A 16,430-nucleotide genomic window follows, 5' to 3' on the forward strand; every position below is an offset into this window, starting at 1 on the left:
TAAAGTAAAAACCTGTGGTGTTATTTTTGACCTAGACAGGTCATTTAGATACCATATTAAGCAGGTTTATATGATTTCCTTTTTCACCTCTGGAATATTGCCAAAATTAGACATTGTCCGTCCAGGAGTGATGCTGAAAACCCTGTTCGTGCATTTGTTACGTCAATGCTGGACTATTGTAATTCTTTATTATCAAAAATTCCACAAAATGCCATTAAGAGCCTTCGATTTAACCAAAATGCTAACTTGTAGGAGTTAATTCATTGGGACTAAGCCTCATTTGCAAAATATTTAATAAAAGTCCTCATTTCAATCTCAATGTGAGCTCTGGATGAATAAAATATTTATATAGCATTTTGGAAATTGATTTTCAAACACCTACCATATGAGCTGCAAGTGAAAACCTATGCTAAGCTACTTCCCTATAAGCTGGCACGAGGGAACTTGAAGAGTAAAGGAGCAGTGCAGACAGAGGAACACACAGTGGACCACGCAGCACAGAGAGGACGGGCACCCTAGCTCGTTCACAGCAGCATCATTCAGAGAATCAACTAAACCTCCGTTGTGCAGGACACTCAACTATTCATCTAATCAAAGGTAAGAAACAACTATTGCAAAATGGGTCTTTTAGTCTGACTGCTTTCTGAAGCTAGAGCATGTCTGCGTGTAGAGAAGGAAAGAGACAGAAGAGCACAGAACTAGTTAGTGTTATCATAAAGGATTTTGATGTCATCTCTCTTCCTGGATGCCTGGATGTGCTTAAAACAGCCTGTTTTCTATCCCTGCCTGTAATGTTCTGTTTACGACTTTCAGTCTTCCTGCAGTCAGACATAGAAAGAGTGTGTGTGTGACTTTAATAGCGTCAGCAAGCTGTGTCATTGCATCTTGCCCATATAGTCTAACGCCGCAGTACCCACCCCCCTCACCCCCTCCTGCACACACTGTACAGCCTTCTGCCTCTTCCTCTGCTTCCCTGTCCCATCACTTTTCATACGTCCTTATAGGCATGCTTCACTATTTTCCTTCACTGAGTTTGTGAATGAGCACTTTGGATGAAAAATCGGTGTAGGGGAGGACAAAGAAGGGGATAAATCAGTTCAGCATAATACTGTTGAACAAAGGAATTGTTATGTATAAAGGGTTAGACTCAGTGGTTCCTTTACTAGTAAGAATGAACAGAAATACTCTGTTATCTGCATACTTTTCTGTCTGCTTTGGAAATGTTTTCACCAATCTTGAATTCCTTTAAACCTAGTAGTTTTGGTCATTCTTTCATGCTGTTGTATTATAGCATGCAGTGTTTTCTTAAGAGCTGATACCCACTAACATTGATTTAATGTAACTTGACTGATTTAATGGGCACTACGGCAGTGCGGTGGTAAGCACTGTCGCCCTACAGTGCCTAGGTCTCTGGTTTAAATCTCAGTTGTGTAGACTTTTCTTTGTGGAGGTCATATGTTCTCCTCGTGCCACCTTGTTTTATTCTTTTCATTCAGTGACCAGTATAATTGGTACCAACCTCCTAACAGGGCCATGTGATAGGAAAGTATGTTTTACAAATATGTATTGAAGAAAACTGGTATAAGGTAACTATCTACAATAAATAACTACAATTTTCTATTTTTAAGCTTTTTTAGCTGCAATTAAGCACTTTGTTTCTACATCTGTTGTGTTACCAAATAGCTCCTAGGTAGCTAAAAATATTTTCCCTTTTTTATATACTAATACTTAAACATCAAATGTCTTCACTAATCGCAAAGAGGACCCGAAGTCAAACTCCTTGTTTATGTCGCAAACTTGGCAATTAAAGCTGATTCTGCTGTTAAATTGTTCTTACTCCAGAATTTGATGAATTTGAAGGAGAATCTTAATGGGAAGCTAAATAATAAATTGACATACATGGTATTTTAATCTATATGTAAATAGAAACATCCATCTATTGTCTATACCCCCTAACCCTTGTAGAGTTATGATCTAATTAAACTGTAAAGAGAAATAGAAAGAACTGGAAATGGAGAGCCACAATCCTCCTTTATGTGAGCATTATATAGAACCAAGTGTGTACACCTCTATAAGGTGGTGTGCCATATGACTTCAGTGTTCCTTGCATGACATTGGTGGAGAATATCACATTATATTGTGGATATGACCAAGCTGGTCCAAGTATGTTAGCCTTTGAGTCTCAATTGTCCGAGGGTTATCTATTGTCTTCCCACTAACTGCTTTCTGCAGCTCCAGCATCTGTAATCTCATAATCCTTAACAACAGAGATGCCCCTACATCAAAAATCGCCACTGGCAATTTAGGAAGATGATAGCACACTCCACGGCTGAGCATGTGCGGTGTGAGTGCTATTAAAGTGTGCCTCCTCTGCCCTCTAGGTTTTGGAGAGCAGGTTGGGACCCAGCACCTGAGGGGTAGCCACTGTTCACTGTAGGTTTTAGCGGAATACAGTGCTATAAGGAGTCTCACGCGTACACACCGAATGTGATTCATGAAAAATTTCCACCTGAAGCGCGTGGTGTTGATCGATGTGCTCTTCGCATACATAAACGTGATAGTAGCTTCAGGGTTCACTACGCTTCACTGCGTCACTGTGTCATCAAATAGGAAGATTCTATCCGCTTGTCTGTTAAACTCAACAGGGCAGTTTTATCGAGTGAGTCACGGTGCTGTATTTAATGGGGAAAGTCGAACAATGGCGCCGCGTCCCTGCAGGTCTATTAAATTCCCTAGAGATGTTCCAATTTTGGAGAGTCCAGGAGTTAAGACTGGATTATGGCCGCTCACCATGGTGCTTCTGTCTGTCCAGGATTCAAAACTGTTATGCCGCTTCGGAGATGGATCACCTGTACAACAGGTGCACCATAAAGCAGCATATTAGCCAGTCCTCATCAGGAAATCTTGGTGATCCCTGAAATCGGGTTCCCTCCTAGTTCTCCATTTGCAAGGTCCTCCATCAGTGCAAATATATCCACTGTGCAGCATTACGCATGAGTGTTACCATGGTATTTAAAAGTTGTCACAATAGTCGTGTTTCCATCAACACTTTTTTATGCGCATTTTGAAGCATCACATTTGATCATTGTTTCCATCAACCATTAGTAATGGTTTACCATTAGACGATTAGGAACCATTAGAAAAGGTCTAAGCCATTTTCAAAGTATATGATGAGTGCAGTGGAGCTACAATAATTGGCTGAAACCAAAGCTGACTGGATACATGTTCACGCACATTGGCATCCATGATTAAAGTCTGATGAAATTGAATGTCTGAGAGGAATCATCATGCAGTGTGGCTGCAATTCACCACGATACTATTGCTCCAGTCCTAAAATGAACGTATGCATGGGTGATAGTTGGTGTGAGGACTGCACAATTTCCTGCTAAGTTTTTTTTTTTTCTAGATCACAACCTTTGTGAGGAAAGTGATGTACACAATTTACAGGCACCGATTTTGGTGTATGCAAGCTTTATAAATGAGGCTCCGATGATACTATGAGGCAAAATGAGGAACATCAGTGCAGCAATGACACTTTGAAATAGGTAGCTATCAGATTTTGACATATTGACTCCAAATCACACAAGGACACTCAGAGATGTGTATTTGTGTGTGTGGCTAGGCTATTAGGCAAGTTAGCTATGAGCAGCTAACTAGCAAGCTAAGTAGCACAGCATTAATGGCTCGGCCAATGACATATCAGCTAGCTAGCCAATCATGTAAATGTCAACTTTGTTTATATAGCACATTTAATACAGATGCCTCTGTCCAAAATATTGTACACAGCGACAACAAAACATATAAATATGCATATACATACAAAATAAGACGAGAATTGTTAAAAATCATCAAGTTCAAATACTAAAAATACTGAAAACACAGAAATAAATAAAAGAAAATATAATATATATATATATATATATATATATATATATATGAAATAATCTGCTCAGCTTGAGTTAAAAGCCAGTGCAAACATGTGGGTTTTTAACAAACCACCACAGGGACCATGGGGGCTCACGGTTTGAAAGTGGGGCCAAATTGGAACAAAGAATCTTAAAACAAAAGGAATGGTGGAGAAAAAGGGTAGAGGGGGTAAAAGCAGCACAGCTTAATAACAGTGTATCCAAAATGCAAAGACTGCTACATGAGGTCAAAATGACTTAAAACAGTAAAATCCCACTGTTCAGCTCTCTTAGATGATCAACATGAACCAATTCAAGTCGAAAAATACGATTTCATTATCAACATGCGGCTGCCACCATGGGAAGCAATCAGCTCGCCAGCGGAAACAACAATACAGAAGCAGAGAAAAATAACACAAAAATGATTGTGGATCCTTTATCTAAACCTATTCCTAAGCTTGCACAAAAGGGAACATTCCTTGAATTTTCTTCTTGGGATGGCTGGGTAGCTCTGTTTACCTCAAGTGTCTGTGGGTCTTGTTCAGAGCTGCGGTTCACTTTGCCTCTGTGGAGGGGGAAAAAAGTTTAATGTGAAAAGGAAGAAGTACCGTTACTTTAGGTGATCTATGTTAAGATCCAATAAACTTTGAGATACTTCATGCCTAGTTCGACTTTTCATATAGCCTCGGTTTGTGACATCAGAACCACATTTAATGCAGGGAGGTGTAGTTCCACAGTTTTTTCCAGTAAGATGGCCCCAATACTACTCTCAGAACTGCAGAATCCCTAAAGAAAATCAATACTGGAACAAAATCATTAAATTTTCTGCTTTCTTAATATGCATACAGTGTGTTACACAAACTGGACAAAAATTTCATAAACACATGAATGCACAGTTCTCAAAACATTTGCTTCATTCACTGTAGTGGCATACCAAAATCAGTCCTTAAGTGTTCCTACCCTGCATGTTTTAGATGTCTCCTTAGTTCAGCACAGAGTCATATACACTGATCATTAGCATATTCCTGCAAAAATTGATTACATGCTGAGGATCTAATTAAGATGCTTGCCTCAGTTGATTTGGAGCACCAACACATCTGAAACATGCAGGACACAGGCCCTTGAGGATTGGGAATGGACAGCCTTGGCTTACAAAATAACCAGACTAATTCTGGGTCTGTTTGATATCTTTGCTATCAACCTTGGTAAAATGTAATATTAAACATCTGAGTTTCTATTATCTAGAATCGAGATAATAGAAACTCAGATGTTATATATTACTTCTATATTAGAAGTTTTATTTATTACTTCTATATTAGAAGTAATATTGTCTAATAACTGTCCTATTTGGGAAAAAATCAAATTACCGCTACAGATATAAAATCACATCTGTTAAAAACAAACTATTATTTACCATTAACTGTGTCTAAAATGTGAGGAATTAAATAAAATCTTTCAATCCTCCCAGTGGATGTGACTTGCACCCAGAAAAGCTGACAAATTAAATTAATATACTATACAACTATTTTAAATAACATAAAAGCCATCATGGATTGGTATTGTTAAAAAAAAAAATATCTGGGCACTATGATCGACAACAGACTGAAGTTGTATTCAAACACAGAAATACTTTGCAGCAAAGGTCAGTAAAGTTTTTTTTCTGTCTTTGTAAAATGGCAAAATTCCACACAGGCAAAACTCTGATGTGCATATTTTGTAAATTCTACATTCAGTCTATTTAGACTTTTTCTTTGAGTTGTTGGTATAAAAACCTTAGTGCAGGAGACAAAGCTGCACTGTGAAAAATTGTGAATGTCAGCAGCAAAATCATTGGAGCTCAGCAAAGAAGCCTGTCTGACCTACAACCACTACCGTGTGAAATAAGCTATCTCCATCCTGCCTGTCAGTATTCACCACCTCCACCCTGAGTTGCAGCTTTTACCCTCTGGACCCTAGTTCAGGTTCCCTTCTGTTTGATGTAATAGGTGACATTCATTTATTCCTAATGTTGTTTCCCTCCTTTATTTAGCCAAGGGGAGGGGTTAGTTTGGCTTATGGTTGAGGATCTTGTGTTTCCACTACTGAGAGCAACTGAATTTTTAATGCATTTTTAGTCACTGATTTCTCAATGATGCTTGGTTTTGATATTGAAGTGATAGATTTGACATCTTAATTATGACCTGTTTAATAATTAATTTTGGTGTTCACTTTTAGCTTTTTAACCCTCCATCAGTTGCTGTGGTTGGACTCAGTGCAGTGGCCTTTAGTTAAATGTTTGTATCTTTTGTTTTTCATATCTTTTTATTGTGACTTACTGTAAAATTATTTGGCCATTGGGACATGAAGATCTGATTCGGAATAACTAAAAGGATATATACCATAATTTAAAACAACTAGAAATAACTTTCTCTTGATGAGGTATTACGTTGGTAGTAAAGACAGACACACAGACAGACGACTTTAGTAATCCCTAAAGGGAAATTATGTTGTCACAGCACTCTGATATATTTGAATACAATAAAAAAATTATTATTATAAAAAAAGAATAAAATACTGAGGTCGAAATAACAAAATAGGTATAAATACACAAGAAACACGAGATAAAAAGGTTGATAAGGCGCAGTGGCAAGATGATAGTAATAATGACAATAATGATACTGATGATATGATTGTAATGTTATTGTTAATAGCTGTATATATGATAAATGTAGCTGTATATAATAACAACTATAACCACAACCTTTTAACAAACACCAGGCACAAACTGAGCACATCTTACTGACATAAAAAGCCATTTTGTTTCCTAATGCTGAATTTCACTTCAAAAGGCAAGAATATTAATGCTGCCGATTAATTTGACTCTGTCACTCTGAATTAGGTTATTGTTAGCTACTTCCAATTAATGGAAGTGTTCCTTTTGACAACTTAATTATTACATTGTTCTTACCCTAGATAAATCTTCAGAGCCCTCATTGTTACTCTTTAATCACTCAGTTAAAAAGAAAATCACCCATCTGAAAGTAAAACATCTTCAGGTTTTTTTTTTTTTACTCATGGTAAAAGCTGTGGTGCATCCCATTTAAGATCCAATATACTGTGTATATTTGGGTCTATTTTAAAATCATATATTCCTTACAACCACTGACATTTATGCTTTATTGAAAACAATCTTACAGTGTAGGATGTGAGATGTTTTGTGATTGTAATCACCTAAAGATTGCCCTACTCATTTTAATTTCTGGTGAAAGAACAGACCATGTTCTCATACACAAAAGTAGTACAATCTTCCTTTCAGGCCCAGCCAACTCAGCACACTCAGAATAGCAGTGGAGTGCATGTATGTGTTTGAGGGATACTTTGTTCACAATGACAGGATACCACATGAGCACTCAGCAAAGCCACCTGGATGGTTATAAATTATCATCCTGACCCAATAGATAGTCAGCATGCAGAGGGAGAGCAAGCTAAAGAATCTGCATTCGTGTCTTCTTAGGATTGTAAGTAAAGCACAGCAATTCCCTGTTGTGAATAAAGATTTTACAGTATGTGTTAAATATGTTGTATTAAATTATCAAGTGCATTTTTTAAAATCAATTCCATACGGTGGAAAATGTATAGGTAGTTATACTTTATAGCAGAAATGTGTAATAGAAAGCCATTTTATTGAACAGCTGGCTTCCAACATTCAGGGTTTATAAAAGATGACTTAAAAAATTGGGATTATATTTAATTTAAAGGCACTCATTTTAGATCAAATAGAGGGAAACCTTCTGCAAGCTTTAACCCTTCCAAACACATTGATGACTAAGTTACACTTCACTTGGCCTTTATATAAAGGTTTGAATCATGGACTTCACTTTAATAGGAAAAATTATAGTCTTCTCATGGACCATTCTTTTCCACATCACCATAATTTCCACTGGGATTGAGTTGAATTGTTTGCTGGCCATGGCTTTGAGTTAATCAAACGTTTTTGAAGAGTCAGTTAGGGTCAGTATCTGGGTACTGTAATGACCGGAAACAGAGGACCCAGAATTCAGCCAGACAAGATCAGATAGTGATATAAAACAGTTTAACAGATTCAAACTGCTGCAGGTCAAGGGTGAATCACCAGTGTCTGGGACAGGAATCACTGGAATTGGAGACAACAGGTTAGTGACCAGAAAGAGACTTCGAGAGATGTTACAGCCACTGAAACTTCGATCACTAAGTTCTAACAATCCGGAAACAGGCTTGGAAGGTGAGTGATGGCTACTGTTGGTGGGTGACGTCGCTGGTGAAGCCCAATGTGATCCAGAGTCCAATCAGGGCAGCTTGAAGGATCTTCCTCATGGAGCTGGCAGGTAATCGGTGGTCAAAGGACAGGCACAGGGTCAGAACCGTGATGTCAGAGACAGGCAGAATGTTCAGGGTGGAATAACCAGAGTCCGAAGTGCGAGAGCAGATCCAGGTGGTCAGAGATCCAGGGAAAATCCAAAACAGAATCCAGGGGCAGAGTCAGGGCACACAAACAGATCAGAGGTCCAGACAGCACAACAATCAGGTCAGACAGGGGTTAGGCAGGCTCAGAGAATCAGGAGGCAGACACAGGTCAGGAAACAGGCAAGCAGACAGACAGGTGAATCAGACCAGCACTAGAGCCAAGATCATGACAGGTACCTGGAAAAAATGTATTCTTCATCTCCTAATCTGGTCTGAATCGATGGACTGAGCAAAGTTTCTAAATGTTCACCATTCACCTGTGTATTTGCTGTAGGAAATGGCTGCCATTTGTGCTTCTCCTTTAGCATGGGCAGCAGCATTTCAGTGACATTCCACTTTTCCAAAGATTTTTGCATCTCAGTGGGCTTTACTTAAATATAAATAGATAAACCTCTTAGCCATATGTATGAGCACCGCATAGGTTTCAGGATTATTCAGCAATGAAAACACATGGAAGTAGCCAGGTTAGGGTTAGGGTTAGAGGACCAGGGCAGACTGAAACACCCTGATTTAATTTTCAAGTACCAACTAGGGTCTCCAAAACAGCCACATCATCCCTCATGGCTGCCAAGGATGATCAGCAAACAGAGAGACTGGTGATTGGTTCCATGACCCAAGGAGCATTATTAACTACTGTATAGTGTGACGTGTGTAGTACCACCGGTGCAGCATCTAATTTAGTTCTGCACAACTGACAAAGCAAAGTCTTCTGTTCTGTTTCTGCATTGTAAAGTGTTTATTGTGTGACACTGCATCCTCATGTCAACTGTATAACTGCTGTGCTAGCATGTCACAATTGAGCCAATAGCAGTAGAATACAGTTTTTGTGAGTGTGCTTCAGGCTCTGCATCCACCTTAGCATCCATCACAGCTCATGGATCAGCAGCCTCTCACTCAAACATATGAGGATGACCCGCTTGCAGCAACAACCAGGGAAGATGTCAGTCTCACAGTAAAAGATGCTCCTTAATCTTCTGAAAAATGCTGAATTGAGAATTTATTGATTTTTAATCATACAGTTGTTGAAAAGGAAATGCGCCTTTATCCTTTTACTTTAAAGGTACATGGCCACGTTATGTGATTTTTTTATTTTTTTATTCATCAGTAACTTATTCTGGTTGTATACAAAGTTTTTTCTGAAAGATTATCACATCCAAGTGCTGTATTAGTTGTTATTTTGATGTTTTACGCTTTGTTTTTACTCAATTTGTTAGTGAATAAAGCCCTTTCTGTATATTTACACGGAAATAGGACACTCCGCATGTGCGCAGGGATAAACAAGGAAGCAGCAAACAGCTATTAGCATTTCCCAACCAAGTGTGGAAACAATAAAGAAAGGTTTGAGATATAGTGTAAAAAAAAAACACAAAAAATATATGATTCGAAGGGGGAAAAGATTGGAATACACAATATGAAAATTACCGAAACGGAAGCAAAAGCTGCCGATCACTCACATGTGAGCAGAGTTGATTGACGTGACTAAGAGTCCTTATTAGTACTGTGACAATAGTACTAATTGTCACAGTACGCTTTACTGCAAGGCATTATAGAGGGGTCAGGCTCGGTCCGGCACCATTTATTAGTAATTTTGTAGTCACCATCTGGCTTTCTGATAGTTCTGCGGTACTGCCGGTAGATGGTGCCATGTATGTTTATATCTGCTCATCACTCCCATTGCTGGGGTTGTATTTAGGCCCAAAAAGGACTTTCAAAACACTATTGCTTGGTGCTTGGTGTATATAACCTCAATTTATTATGATCAAACAGGTTTTGGTCTTTTTTAATAAGCATATAACATGGCTGTGTACCTTTAAGGTCTTTGAGCATTCTCATTTACTGACACTTTTTTTTCCACACAAAGTCAAGGAAACAATTGTGGAAACACATCATGCTAAGATTTGAATTCTTAAAACAAATGCTTAACAGGTCTAATACTGCATTAGTTGATAGCATAATTAACTTAATGGGAATTGTTTTACAAAGCCAGAAAGTTAAGTTATTAAACTGATCTCTGTGTCATTTCTCTGACTGAAAATTCTCCATTAAGTTGTGCTCACACCAAACATGAACAGGACATTTGGTGCGAGTGATTTACATATTATCCCTATGTAAAGACACTTTCAGGAGCGAATTAATGGTTTGCAATGACAATTTCAAGTGATGCAAAGGGAACAAAATAGGCGAACAGAACAAAGCAAAATGGGGGGTTTTCAGCTGACGTCACGCTCACGTGACTACTCAGCGCGTCCGCCATATTGGGTGGCAGTCGTTTCGCACCGTTGACCTGCATTGTATGACACCTTAGGCAGTATTGGAAGTGAACAATGGAGTTGTTTAATGGTTGGTTGCACGGCCCGTGGAGGTGGAGATCAACGCTCTTTCTATCGCCTACCAGCCGTAATAGTGAATCAATGTGAAAAAACAAAACAGCTCTCTGAACAACGCCGTCACCTATGGCTGACACGGATATCCAGGTCCGATTTGGACGGTGTTAAGCTGGAATACGCCAGAGTCTGCGGTGCTCACTTTGTCACAGGTAATTAACTGTTAAGTATTTAAAACATGTAAGAAGAATATATTAATAATAGGGCTTGGGCGTTATGACTTATTACTTTCCGCGGCTGCCGTGTTGACTGCCTCCGCCGCCTCTACTGCCTATTACTACCGCATACTGTACTCCCTCTCTCAGCCGTGTTTTAATTTGATTAATTTCACCTTAACTTGATTTCAACCATGGTAAACCGTTGCTGTATTGTGGGCTGTAACAGCGCAACACATGATCGGAAAAACATAGAAACAGATTAATTTTCCAACGCTTTCATGCCTGGAGGCGCAACCACGGAGAACAACTGTTAGTGATAACAAAGAGTCGTCGGCTCGCTTGGATCGAGGCTGTAAGTCGACCGAACATAACTTTCCACAGTATCCCGATGTCAATGAGAGTGTGTTCTAAACGTTTGAAACACATAGCAGCTAGTTAAAAGTACATTACATTCGCGAGTGGTTGTTAGCGCTGACGGTTAGCATGTGCCAGAGCCCGTCTGAGCGCAGCTTACCTTTGAACGAGTTACAGAGATAAAGAGATCGTCGGCTCGCTTGGATCGCGGCTGTAAGACCGAACATAACTTTCCACAGTATCCCGATGTCAATGAGAGTGTGTTCTAAACGTTTGAAACACATAGCAGCAAGTTAAAAGTACATTACATGCGCGAGTGGTTGTTAGCACTGGCGGTTAGCAGCTACTAAACTAGCATGGGCCAGAGCCCGTCTGAACGCAGCTTACCTTTGTACGAGTTACTGTGTTCCCACTGTTTGCTGGCTTTATGATCTGCAGCTCCTACCGGCGCCAATACGGTAAATACAACTTAATTTTTCACTGGTCATTGTTCTGCTTAAATAATTAAAGCCACGAGCGGCGTCGATCGGCCCTGCAGCTAAGCGCCTTCGCGCACCGCCGGCCGTCAGCCACCGCAGAAGCATGCGACACATTTGCGTCGGATTGTTTACATTTTTACCATCTTATTAAAACTCACCCGTCCACGTATGATGGCGATTTCCTTGATGTACATAACCAGATGTGAACTGGTTGTGAGCCTCTAGACCCTTGTAAGCTCTCATTTCCTCAAGAGTGTGCAGAGGGTTTTCACCGAACACCAGGTAATGCATCTGGATTACGGCTAAACAAGGCACCGTGGAGGGGATAGGGGTCCATATGGTCGATCACGGAACATTTCCTCAGATATACGTCCTTATCTGGTCGCTCTAGCGTGCTGGCGTACTTATCCATTCGCGATACGATAATACGTGTACGACAACTAGAGATAAGGAAGTGTACCACCCAATATGGCGGACCGGAAGTTGGCCAGTGACGTCAGTGAAAACCCCCTATTGTGAACGCCGTGGTAGATCGTGTCACGTTAATGGTGCTCCTTGTCCATTTACTTCAGCACAAAAATGTTTTTTATGTGTTACATATTTAGACAGTACAATTAGGTTAGATTTTTATAAAGCAATGATGGATCAGCTGACCAAAAATCCCTGTAGTTGGTGTCATGGGGGGAGATATGTGCCCCGAAGGGGAGATGTGTCTACCAAGGTGCCAACGCTGTTGTTCTGCTTTCCACATCACATGCAGCACAACTTGTGCCGTAAAATCCATTTCCTCAGTAAAATCCGTCTCCACTGTTCCGTGAGTTGATAGTTAATGTACCAGAAGAGATCCATTCTCAGCAGGGCAGCAGGTCCTCATGCTCAGTCCTGGAAAGACGGAAGTACCGCTGGAAGCAGCAGTCATCCACGCAGCTAGAGGTTGTGGTAGCCACTTGCCAAACTGGTTGAGTCTCTGGAGGATGTGGTGGACCCAGAGGTGTCAACATCGTTGTTCACCTTTCCACATTGTACACACCGTGACTCACATTATAAAGTCCACCTCCCTTGGTCTGTGAACTGAGTAGACAAGAGGAACTGGCAAGAGGATAGACGCTCCTCCTATTTGATGACGCAGTGAAACAAGCTGGGGGGGGGGGGTGTAGTGGCTATGTTGTCAGTACAGATTGTTTGCAAGAAATAGTAAGCATTCAATAGCAAGAGAACGCAATCCAGACAAATTATTTGTCCGTGGTGGGCGCAGGAAGCTGTCTGAGCCCTGGTCAGACAGCATCTGTGAGCATTGTCTTGGATGGAGGCAAATGTTGTGATGAACTTCTCCGCGGCCTTTACCACTCTCTCTACACATTTCCAGTTTGAGGCATTGCAGGCCTCTATTGTCCCTCTGTAGAAAGTGGTGAGAATGGGAGGGGGAGGTTTGCTCTTCTTACCCGATGCAGAAAGCGCAGATGCTGCTGTGCTCTCTTGACAAGAGCAGAGGTGTGGATGGACCTGGTCAAAGTTTCTGTGATCTGCACCTGTACAACAGTTTGCTGTTGTCCCTGATGAGACCCAGCACTATCGGATTGCCCGAATACTTAATGATATGGTTCGTACTGAACCTGGCAGGGCAGTCCTGGGTCATTAGGGTGAAGAGCAGTGGACTCCGTATGCAGCCCTGGGGGGAACCGGTTCTCCTTCCTTTCCTTCACAGAAAGGAAGGAGGTGACCACCACTAACGTCCCATCCTGGTTTGCAACCCATCTCTGAAGCCTACCACACACCTCACCATTGTCTCTCGCTGTTCATGTACATGTCCGGCAACACAATCATACTTCTCTACCAGTCCAACTCCCTCATACAGTCTCACAGTCTAGATCCATGAAAACATAGCAAAACTTGTTTTGACCTTCTCTATGGTTAAACATCAACACTCTCAAATAAATGATCACCTCTGTAGCTCCCTTTCTCAGCATTAAACCCAAGTGTTACTCAGTCATTCTAACCTCTCTTCTTAACCTTCATAAAGCTTCATTAACTCTCCCTCATATCATTATGACATGGCTCATTAGCTTTATTCCTCTGCAGTTGCAGTAGCTCTACTCATCACCCTTGTTCTTGAAGACAGGTTGTGCTTCGTGACAGATCCCAATTCAAAAGGGGGAAAAGGTACAATTAAAAAAAACATTACAACAAAGACAAGTGACAACCAATTAACGGTAAAGAACACAAGATAGATGTGTTCTTCAAGTTGTCCACGGGTATTGTGATAAATATAAATTACAGTTTTATCAATTATAACCCTAAGGAAAATAAAAAAATATACAGATAAGTAAACCTGTGACACATTCTTTTGATTCTTCCGTTTTTGGTTTTTGTTTGTTTTTTCTGGTAAAAACAAATATCATAAATGTAACGGACATAAATAATACTACAATGACCCCAGTAGTATTGCAAACATCTTAACTCTTGTAGCTGCAGTTACATAATTTGACAGTTTTGAAAACTAGAAATTATTCCACTGGCTATCTGCACTCCTATTGGTCACTCAAAAAAGACAGCCAAAGACTAGATTGCTGTAATTACACCGTTACATAAGCTTTAGGGTGTCATTTGAATCACTCTGGGCAGTCAAATCAGGCTAACAGCTGAGTGTGCCTTATCTGCTCATATATGCTCCTCTGTTGTTTTCAGAAGACTAAAATCTTCACTGAAGTTGTTATGTATCCCAGTAGGAAAAGAGTGCACTTTGTGATAAAGAGGGTGTTAAATTGAAAGTATATTTCATACACAGAATGGCTACAGTGAGAAGATCTGTTGAGTCAGTTAGGCTCTAGAGGAGACTGTTGTGGTCCTTAGCTTAGTTCCACAGTACTAATACTGGTAGGGCTGCAGTCATTAAATGATCAAATGTTGTGCACATTTTTTATAGAGCATTGTGTTCTATTCAGAAAGATTCCACCAACAGGGTTATTGTCAGAGTGAACTGAATTTGCAGTGTGACTATACACAATATTTTATATATATATATATATATATATATATATATATATATATATATATATATATATATATATATATATATATAGGTGAAACGGTTCTTGGTTGACCTATATGTGCCACTGAAGCTACAGAATGAACAAAGTAAGAGTTAGGGGGCTCTGTCATCTGATTTAGATGCTGTATGAACATGTTATCAATATGTAGCTTAAATACTATTTTAAAGGGGAAATATCATGCTTTTTATTACTTTCTTGGATTCCTTAAGACAAGTGCACAACAACATTTGCTAAGTAAGTGGCTTTTGCATGCCCCCTTTAGTAAGGTTGTTTTAAACAGACAATGTTCTAATTTCATCACAACTATTTTTAAAATGGCCTTAAGAATGAATGAATAATTGTGCTCAAAACCTTTTGTTTTTTGGAGGGATATTCTTTAACGCTGTTTATAATGCACCAATGAACTCCTTCATTCATTTCTATATCAAGGAAAGAGGTCTTCATTTTTATAAATTTGCTTATTTTGAGGTCCTTTTCAGTTAATGTACATTTGAGCTTAATTTGTTACATTTCAATTTGAGTGTTTAGTTGTAGTAAAACTATGGCAACAGTATCATATCTAAGCCTTGGCATTACAAATTGTTATAATCCTGCTATGAAGTTAGCCATCTACAACTTGCTTTACATGCACGGTCACCAGGGGGCATGTGAATGACTTCAGCCATCTTTTGGTAAAAGGCAGTTGCCAGTCCATCACAGGGCAACAGAGATACACACACGACAATCAGGCACAGACACCCTCACTCTTCAGGGCAGGTTTAAGGAAGCAAATTGTCCTAAAAGTCTTTTTTTCTTGACTGTCGCAAGGAGCCGGAGTAACCAGAGAGAACTCCCACATTCATTGAGAGAACATGCAGAACAATTCCAGGTTGGGATTCGAACCAGGAACCATGAAATAGTGCTAACAGCAGCTCAGCCCAAAATAGAATTACCTTACAACATAAACTTTCATATGCTTCAAGAAAAAGATAATTTTTTCACAAGATCACAAGATTCTTTTGTGAAAAAAGAAAATCCAAATTTGATTTTAGAAACGTTCTTATCACTTTTGGAAATTAAATGCTGTATATTGAGATGTGCACTCAGAATGTTCCCTTTGAGGTTGTTTTTTTAATCCAAGTAATTGTTTGATACTGCCAAAGAAACTTGCATAATGCACCTAGGCATGTGCTGACAACTCATGTGAAGTAGACACATCACCATGGTGGGGGATCAGACACAGAGGACACGCTGTGTTAAGCCAGGCGTACACTATATGAGTTTTTGCCCTTTTCGGGGCGATTTTTCAGTCGTGCGAGAATTTTTTGGATCGGGCCGAGTTCCAGCTTGATTGTGCGTCCTGGTATGTGTAGTATACAGGGGGTAACGATCGGCGATTCGCCTCTCACGACCACCTCCCGATCAGGAATCGGACGGTCGATCGAAAATCAAACATGTCTGAAATTTAGTCGGCCCTCGTGAACGATCGTGAGCCGATTTCCCCCAATCTCGCGCACTTTGCATGCGCAAACAAGGAAATTCTTCTTCTTCTTCTCAAACAAAACCATAGGAGCAAAGAGAAGCATGGCAGCGGTAGGTGTGACATGGAGTCAAACTACGGAGGAGCAACTCGTAGAAT

General features: G+C 39.9%; 2 protein-coding genes across 4 annotated transcripts in view; one reads left to right on the plus strand and one right to left on the minus strand.

Moving 5' to 3' along the window:
* The window catches only part of si:dkey-9i23.8 (galanin receptor type 1), a 114,896-nt gene that overhangs the window by 64,754 nt on the left and 33,712 nt on the right, over nt 1-16,430 (minus strand). The window contains exon 4 of one of the 3 annotated variants that reach the window (XR_002427089.2): nt 4,423-4,470. The exons of the other annotated variants lie outside the window; for them this stretch is intronic. The gene's annotated coding sequence lies outside the window, so the exon portion shown is untranslated. Of the gene's footprint in view, nt 1-4,422; nt 4,471-16,430 lie in introns of those variants that run through there. 3 annotated transcript variants of the gene reach the window in all.
* The window catches only part of LOC105917893 (glycine receptor subunit beta-like), a 43,966-nt gene continuing 27,976 nt past the window's right edge, over nt 441-16,430 (plus strand). Inside the window, exon 1 of the mRNA XM_036136719.1 lies at nt 441-597. The gene's annotated coding sequence lies outside the window, so the exon portion shown is untranslated. The remainder of the gene's footprint in view (nt 598-16,430) is intronic.

This window comes from Fundulus heteroclitus, chromosome 5 (assembly GCF_011125445.2).
Source record: "Fundulus heteroclitus isolate FHET01 chromosome 5, MU-UCD_Fhet_4.1, whole genome shotgun sequence".
Lineage (NCBI taxonomy): Eukaryota > Metazoa > Chordata > Actinopteri > Cyprinodontiformes > Fundulidae > Fundulus > Fundulus heteroclitus.